Source organism: Sinocyclocheilus anshuiensis, unplaced genomic scaffold (assembly GCF_001515605.1).
Source record: "Sinocyclocheilus anshuiensis isolate Anshui unplaced genomic scaffold, SAMN03320099.WGS_v1.1 scaffold1075, whole genome shotgun sequence".
Taxonomy (NCBI): Eukaryota; Metazoa; Chordata; class Actinopteri; order Cypriniformes; family Cyprinidae; genus Sinocyclocheilus; species Sinocyclocheilus anshuiensis.
Window position 1 is genome coordinate 2,142,770 of NW_015544163.1, and position 9,344 is coordinate 2,152,113.

At 45.3% G+C, this 9,344-nt stretch overlaps 1 pseudogene; it reads left to right on the forward strand.

Moving 5' to 3' along the window:
- Positions 1 to 9,344, forward strand: part of LOC107695659 (butyrophilin subfamily 2 member A2-like) — a 46,261-nt pseudogene that overhangs the window by 28,412 nt on the left and 8,505 nt on the right.

Sequence of the window (9,344 nt, forward strand, 5' to 3'; positions counted from 1 at the left end):
CAGCAATGCATTTTATGGACGACCGTTTTGTGAACCTAGGAGAGGAGGTAATTCTGACTTTGCTATAACAATCTGGTGCTTCTGAATCAGCTACTGTTTTATTATTAGTTTAAGCATTTGTTATTGACTGTTCAAATGCGGAATTTTGCGCATCGTGTGTGTGTGTGTGCGCGCGTGCGTGCGTGTGTGTGTGTGAGAGAGAGAGAGAGAGAGAGAGAGAGAGAGAGAGAGAGCGAGAGAGAGAGAGTTTTTTGAACATTAAAGCATGTCAACATATTCTGTTACACCAAATACACAAAATAATGATCTTTAAAAAAGCATCATATGACCCCTTTAAACAAAAGTTGAATGCTTGCTTGATTAACTGCATCTATGTATAAATGTCCTCTATTGGTCCACTTGAGATGGATAACTCAAGTTTGTGATTCTCTGTTTATTACAGGTAACGTTTAATTCTTGGAGGACATTGGACATCTTGATTTTAGCTGTTGTTGTGCTCATTGTGATTGCTGGAATACTGATAGCTGTTCTTATTCATTTAAACAGAAGTAAGTTTTCTTTTATTATTATTAAATGTAGCAAATATACTGTAAATATACAGTATACATTGATTACACATTTTTTTTATAATATGTAAATTTCAGCAACTGAAAGAGACAAACAAATAGATTCAAAGCCCACTTAAATTAGAATTATAATTGTGAATTTTCTTATCATCTCATTGTATCGCCTATAAACACTAAAACCACAATGACATACATTTAGACACGTCATCTACAGCTGCAAAGAACAGTTAATTTACATTTTGTCTTTTGTTTGAATCTCTTGTCCCTTGGTGTTAATTTCATTCTTTCAATGTTCTTTTCTTGTCTACTCAAAACCATCTTCAGACTATCAATTTTCACAGAGACAGAAGAGACATATACAAGATGGTAATTTCTGTTTATATGACTTAATACTTTTTTGATCCACAAAGCATAAAATTAATATACACTGTTTAATCATATGCATATACAATTAGTTTTATATTGGATTATATGCCAGTAAAACGCTTCGGGTTATGTATGTAACCATGGTTCCCTGAGAAGGGAACGAGACACTGTGTCCTCTAGGGGTCGCTATGGGGAATGCCTTCGGCGTGACCGGTGTCTGAAGCATACATCTAAACACGACAATAACATTGGCCGGCGACAGCCTGTGACGTCATCACCCAGCGCGACCACAGTATAAAAGGGCACCGGGAGAACACTTCATCCGCTTCTTTATCCGAAGCTTACGTCCGAAGCATGGCAAGAAAATAGAGGACACAGTGTCTCGTTCCCTTCTCAAGGAACCATGGTTACACACGCAACCCGAGACGTTTCCTTCCGAGGGAACTTAAAACTGTGTCCTCTAGGGGTCGCTATGGGGAACAGTATACCCACGCCGCGATGCTGAGGGGAGTGCATGCCAGAAACCACAGCGAGCACTAAGTACCAACTCTACCATAGCCATGGGAGTTGCCTCAAAGGACATCTTGACGGCTGTCAGTGACATTATCCCCTTCGGCCAAGGGCCTGAGCTGCATACCCTAAAATAACTTACCTGTTAAGGGCTGGGCTAGGAAACCCAAGCCTAGGGCAGAGCTCAAGGCTTGGAATCAGAAGAAAGAGATTCCTTTAAGAGGATACGGCCAGGTGTCTAAAAACCAACCCAGACCCTGGTCTGCCACCCAGGGGGGCTGCCGCTGGTTCTGAATTAACCTGCTAAAAGAACTGACTCAACAGATCTTTGGTAGCAACACCCTGCTCAGAAATGTATCAACTGAGATACATAAGTTGAGTGAAGCCCAAGGTGAGAACCGGGACCTAAACCAATTCAGAGAAAGGGAACGAGGCTGACAGCAAGTAACCCTTAACATACAGGATCTTAGAAAGTGCGCAGAAAGCTTAGCGTGCACACTTACCACAATGCGGATTTTAGAAAGTGCACAGAAGCTCAGCGTGTGCACTTACCATAGCATGGATTTAGAAACACCATTGCTTAAGGGGTAACCGAGGCTGTATTAATCCAGCCTAGGGGCCCTACGTAACTGTGGTACGCTCACAGAACAGAATCTGAAGCATCTGCTCACAGATGCCCAGATAAGGAGCGGCGCGCTTGCAAGAGGCCCTTCATGGTGAAGGGAGCACAGCTAGCTCACTTAACAAGCAACCCGCCAGGGAGGCAGGAGATGGTCCAGCCGCCTGGCATGATTGCTATCCGGAGCTCAAAAGAGCGGAAGCCCAACTTCAAAAATAGAAGGGGGACTCGGATGCTCAGATCGAGAGGGGTGTACTCATATGAAACCCCCAAGGGCACTGCTAAGCTCGACCCACAAGGAGAGCGGCTCAACAGAGAGGCCGCTATTTAATGGAGCTCAAACGAGCAGAGGACTCGATGAGAGAAGTCCACAGACGCTCAATTGGCAGGCTCATAGACAACCCTCCGGGGTGAGGGGAGCACTACCTCGCTTGACCCAAATAGAGGCAGCTTATCAGGGAGGTAGCAAGCGGCCCAACTACCTGATGTCACTGCCATGGAGCTCAAGAGTGGAGGGTTCAACCCCTAGCGAGGAGAGAGAGGAACCCAGCTCGACCGAAGGGCTCAATAGCCCAGGGTCAGAGGACCTAACTCTCAAGTCGAGAGGAGGACTCACCCAGTCTGCCCAGGACCAGCTAGCTCAAGGGGACCCTCCACCAGTGAGGGGAGCACAGCCATGTCCGGGGAGCAGATAGATCGCAAATGGGACATCAGAAATGGGATCTTGCTAGAAGGGGATCACACATTTCTAAAGGGAACAACAGGGTCCCGGCATAGAGGCAACTGACCAAAGAGGCGACGGAAATGGGCCTAACACTCAGTTTCGTTGCAAATGAAGTTTTTCGGGAGCAGCACTCTTGGCTCTCAAGCTGAGTCGGACCCTTACAGAACATACTGGGAGCATGATGGTTAAGGACAAGACTCAAATCTCAGGAGACCCCTCAGGGTTAGAAATGAGTAGCGCACCCTGGCCAGAGGATACGGAGCATGTCACGAAGCATGTACTCAGAAGAGTACTAGTCCGCAAGAAGGACCCGCAGGTCCTGAGATTGCAGTGTTATACTGGGGACCTGATGCTGGGAGGCTTCCGCAGAAGCCCAGGCTGCGTGTCCAAGCCAAAGATGAGGGCTATCACCAGCCTGGATAAAGTACCGATAAGTGAAACCATCACTGTAATCAGTCAACAGCAGGAGGTCCTGACTTAACAGGGGGTCAAACCTAAAAGTCAGAAAACAGAACAGGTCCAAGTAGCATTGCAGAAAAAGGCTAGTATCAAATACACAAGAACTAGCAGTAGAGTAGATGAAGTGGATCGTACTCACCAACCATGGCTCCCGTGCATGACTCAGGCTCATGGATTTAGGCTGGAGGCGAAGTCTGAAGAGCACTGGGGTCCGGACCATCAGTAGGTAGTTCTATGAGACATAGAGACTAACCAAAACATCATAGGCCCAGCATAAGAGACTGCAATGCAAAAGCAGGAGGTTCCTACCTAACCGAACGCCTAGTCTGGATCACCTCCCTCAAATCTTGCCTGACACCCTTAGACCCACGCCCCTTTTGAACCCTACCCGCAGGCGGGGGAGGGGCACGAGTCGTGACACTAGTCTTCTGAGCCTGCCTTTGATCCTTAGATCGAGACGGGCCAGGACCCCTTTGTTGTTCGGGCTCAAACCTGGACCTTCGTGGAATGAAGGATTTAAAGGCAGCCGAGCGCATCTTGGCCTCCTTAAACTTCTTGACCACCGTCTCGACGGAAGTGCCAAAAAGCTCAGAAGGGGAAACTGACGCATCAAGAAGAAAGCCCTTCTCTTTCGACCCAATAGCCGCCAGATTCACCCACAGATGTCTCTGTAACCACCATAGCCGCCATGGATCTGCCAATGGCAGTGGCGGCCTGCTTAGTGGCACGGAGAGCAAGATCTGTGGTGCAACGCAACTCAGACACCTCATCAGGGGAAAGACCCTGACCTTTATCCAAGTCTTTCAGCAGATCAGCCTGATAAGCCTGAAGCACCGCCATGGTGTGCAACGAGGCTGCAGCCTGACCTGCTACCGCGTATGCCCTGCCATTCAAGCGAGATGTATCCTGAAGGGGTTTGGACGGCAGAGAGGGAGCCTTAAGAGAAGATGTCTCCCCGACAGAGAGATAGCCGGCCAGTGTCTCTTCAACAGGGGGCATCTTCTCATAACCATTCTCACACATCCCCTCAATGTTGGCATAACTAGTATGCTGGAATCTATGGATGTGAGATGAGAATGGATTTTTCCAAGCCTTCTCGATCTCCACATGGAGATTGGGAAGAAATGGAAGGCTCACCTGTGCTGGAGGGCTATGGCTAGAAAGGAAACGCTCGTCGAGGCAGCCTCGAGGCGTCACTTTCTTGGGCCGCTTCCACGGCAAGTCAAGCCTTGCTGTGGCACAATCCATAACCTCAAGTAGCTCATCATACGCAGGGCAGGAGGATTGGGAGGACTCAGTCTCAACTTCTTCGTCCTCATCTGACATCTCCTACTCATCCTGGCTTTGAGCCAGCAGAGCACTAGCTGCTGGATCAGACGATGTAAGAGAGATAGCATCGTCGTCCAGCAGCTCACTCTCTTCCGTGACTGATGAGCGCGAAAGGAAAAGACCCTTTTTTAACTCATCAACCAGGTCCATCTGTGATCCCCACAAGCTCATTTTACTCCGTGCCTCAGCAACGGAGGTTCCTGAACCAAGGAGAGCTGATGGCTGTCCCTCTTTCCTTGAAAAGTGAGACAAACGAGAGTGGAGCTTTTTCATAGAAAAAAGCTCGCAGTGCGTGCAAACTGCCCCCTCGAGGACATTGCGTGCATGCACTCCGCCTAAACAAAGGACGCAAAGATTGTGTGTGTCATCAGGTGTCAAATAACGAGGACACGGATCCACACACTTCTTAAATGCCTTACTAGTGCTCGCTATGGTAAAGAAGGGTAATCGTTCTTACCGGAAATGCACGCTTCAAACAAAACAGTCCTGAAAACAAAGAAGCGGATGTAATATAAAGTTCATTTTGTAAGGGAATTCATTATTATTATTTTAGCTCAGGTTTTGAGATGAATCGAATCTGAAGATTCGAAATCAACCTGATTAGAACTGATTTCAAATTTGATAGTTTACACTTTATCAACTGTTCGTCCAGCGAGACGTTAACGTCCGTGTATCTTAACAATTTGAATATTTGTATTATCCCTGGCCACAGGTTAATACATGCTTGTGATAAGTTATACGCTACGAGCTAGGTAACGTGATCTGGGCAAGGTTTAACTTTAAATTCACGACACAAGACAATGATTCTTTATAAATGAAACAAGAATTTATTTTTTGAACTACTTCTATAGATTACATGGATCTATAACTAATGAAAACACACACATACACACACACACACATACAGTTCTGAAGAATGAGAGTTAACGGTGTTAGGAGGAAATCCCAAAGTTTTAGCAAGATATTCGCTACAGTTCTTTACTTGCAACCTGAGAAAATCACAAAGCAGAGATTTGTCTTATCTTTACTACTTAAGATCAATTCAGCACCGGTTTCAGCAGATAGGAGACTTTTGTTTGTTACTTGCGTTTGTACTGAAAAGCGGAGGGGTTTTCCTCGTTGCCTGAGGGAGTCCCGGAGCTTCGGATTGGTTGCTGAGATGACGTCTGGATGACGTCCTTTTGGGAGAGCCCTCGGTGGTGATTGGTTGGTTGCCAGGTTACGGAGGAGCCTCAAAGTTCTTCTGAGAGAGTCTGATTTTGCAAGACTTTGAGTTCTGCAGAGTTACAAAGCTTCAACGGAGTGGTTTGAAACGACCTTTGAAACGAAGAGATACTTGCACTTTAGCACACCTATTGCAGTGTCTTGAGGAAATTAAGGCCTGGATGGCACTAAATTTCCTTAATTTTAATGAAAATAAAACAGAAGTTATACTGTTTACGCCGGGAGGTACGTGTGAGTTATCAGATTTGGACCTTGGTGAATTGAAGCCACTTGTGAAGCCCTATGTAAAAAATGTAGGTGTTATCATAGACTGTGATTTTAAATTGGACAAGCAGATTAACTCGGTTAATCTGCTCAATTTTTTCCAATTGAGACAACTCACCAAGGTGAAATCTTTCCTGTCTTCTAAAGACTTTCAAAGAATCGTCCATATTTTTATTTCAACTCGTCTGGATTATTGTAATGGCCTCTATATAGGTATTAGTTAGGCCTCTCTCTCCAGACTGCAGATGGTCCAGAATGCGGCAGCTCGATTGCTGACGGGTACACGCAAGCGGAACTGCTGAGACACTGCACTGACCCTGTATTAGTTTTATGACCGCAGATGGCTGCGGAGGATACTCTTCAGTTTGTTTCTATGGAATGTGGTTGTTTCATGTTTGACTCCATAGTTTAAATGGGTCTGTTCGAAGACAGAAATCCTACACGGATGACGTGTTCTCCCGGTGCCCTTGAACTGAACTGAGCTGGAGGAGGACATCACTGAATCAACAATGAACTGACTGAAAAATTTACTATTTATTGTCATGTTTTTAGAGCTGCTTTACAGCACAATTGAATTTTGTTTGCATTGTTGACACACTGTTTTCCTGTTTATCACTGTAAAGTTGCTTTGACACAATCTGTATTGTATAAAGCACTAGATAAATAAAAGTGACTTGATTTACTTGACTCTGTCATGAATCCGGTCTATGAACTTCCGTTCACTCACCACCAGAGGTCACCCGCTCACTACATGGACTCTCACACTACACAGACTGTTACACTATACCCTGGACTATATTTCCCATCATCCATTGCACTGATTGCACACAGCTGTAATCAATCACACGCTCACCTGAAAGCTATTACACACACTATATAACACCCACTCAGATCCTGCTCAAGTCGCCGAGTATTGTCTGCGTTTATCGCTCTCCAAGTGATAGCACTTTACGGAGCCATTTCCGTGTCTTAGTTTCTAGTTTAGTCTAGTCTTGTCTTGCCTGTTTTCCTGTGTAAAGATCTTTGCCTGTGTATTATGGATTACCCTTTTTTTTTCTTCCCTTTGGGCTTTCCAACGCCCCCGCAGTCTTCCAGGCACTCGTCAATGACGTGTTGAGAGATATGCTAGATCAGTTCATTTATGTCTACCTGGATGACATACTGATATTTTCTCACTCTCTCCAGGAACATGTTCAGCACGTCAGGCGAGTGCTTCAGAGGCTGTTAGAGAATGGTCTTTATGTCAAGGCAGAGAAATGTGCTTTCCATGCACAGTCTGTTCCTTTTTTGGGTTACATCGTGTCGGTCGAGGGGATGTGCATGGATCTGGACAAGATTCAGGCTGTGGTTGATTGGCCAACTCCAGATTCCCGCAAGGCCCTGCAGAGGTTTCTGGGGTTCTGAGGTTTCTGCCAATTTTTACCGGCGTTTTATTCGCAATTTCAGCCAGCTAGCTGCCCCTTTGACTGCCTTAACCTCCACCAAAACTCCATTCAGGTGGTTCAGCGCAGCAGAAGCTGCGTTTGCCAAACTGAAGAGCTGCTTTGTTTCAGCTCCCATCCTTATCGCCCCCATTCGGAGTGCGCCCGTCTTCTCTCGAGCATTGTGCGCCACAAGATTTTTGTTTCTGTAGTCACATGGGAGATTGAATCAAAGGTCCGCACGGCCTCTCAAGGGGTAATGCCTCCGCCCGGATGCCCACCGGGTCGTTTGTTTGTGCCAGAGACTTTACGGTCCGATGTCATTCGATGGAGTCATTGTTCCAAGGTGGCTTGTCATCCTGGGGTGAGTCGTACTATGTTTCTTATTAAACAACGGTTCTGGTGGCCATCTATGGCTCGCGACATACAATGTTTTGTTTTGGCTTGCTCTGTCTGTGCCGTTTCTAAGACTTCCAATCGACCCCCTGCTGGACTCCTTCAGCCGCTGTCAGTTCCCTCGAGACCCTGGTCCCACATTTCGCTAGATTTCGTCACAGGTCTCCCGCCCTCAAGTGGGAACACGGTGGTTTTGACCGTGGTGGACCGGTTCTCGAAGGCTGCTCATTTCATCCCTCTGCCTAAATTACCGTCTGCCAGAGAGACAGCGGTTGCTGTCATTGACCACGTTTTTCGCATTCATGGCCTCCCGACGGACGTGGTCTCTGACAGGGGGCCTCAGTTTGTCTCTAAATTTTGGAGGGAGTTTTGTCATTTGTTGGGGGTGACGGTTAGTCTTTCTTCTGGGTATCATCCCCAGAGTAATGGTCAGACCGAGAGAGCCAACCAAGACCTAGAAGTGGCTTGATGGAGCGCAGGAGGTGCAGATCATAGACATGTATAGACGCCCCTTTCGACCGCTCCAGGCAAGTAGATGCGGCCGTCATCTTGGAACGGTCAACTTGACGTCATTCACCATTCTGTAGGTTCGCTGTTAACTGTTTTTTAGTAATTTGTTGCAAAGGTGATATACAGTGGGTACGGAAAGTATTCAGACCCCCTTAAATTTTTCACTCTTTGTTATATTGCAGCCATTTGGTTTTTCTGTCAATATGGGGTGCTGTGTGTACATTAATGAGGAAAAAAAATTAACTTAAATGATTTTAGCAAATGGCTGCAATATAACAAAGAGTGAAAAATTTAAGGGGGTCTGAATACTTTCCGTACCCACTGTAATACAAAGAATAGTGTTTAAATGTACATACATTTAAAAAAAAATACAAATATTAAAAACTTTCGAGGATTTGCGATGCCGTTAAACGCATCATCACAGTCTTGTGAAAAGGGTCCATTCAGTGATTACTATGGTGAATGACGTCAAGTTGACCATTACAATATGGCGGACGGCTTACGTATAGCAGCCCGTAGAAACAGTAGCTAATGAGGCATCTACATATATATATCTATGATCCAGATAACATGATCTCGACCCTTAAGAAACTTTAATTAATGCTGTCACGTAACAAATCTATTCAAATATAAAATTAAAAGAATTGCTAATTACTACATTGAAATAAAAATGTAAAGCCTGTACACATATTAGAAATCGTGAATATAAATAATTGGGAATCATGTAAAAAAATAAAATAAAAACCATGCACATTTCATTTATCTATTATAACATTCATGTAGTTTTGTTCGCTTGGCTGTTTACTTATAAAAGTCGAAAAATTTGTCAAGTTTTTCGTCGAGTGTCTTTTTTAATTATATGACGTCATTAAGTTGCTGTCTTGCCGCCAGCCAATCGCTGTATTGCTGATCGTGGTTTCGAGTATCGATACATAGCCCCTTTTAAACCAACCCAT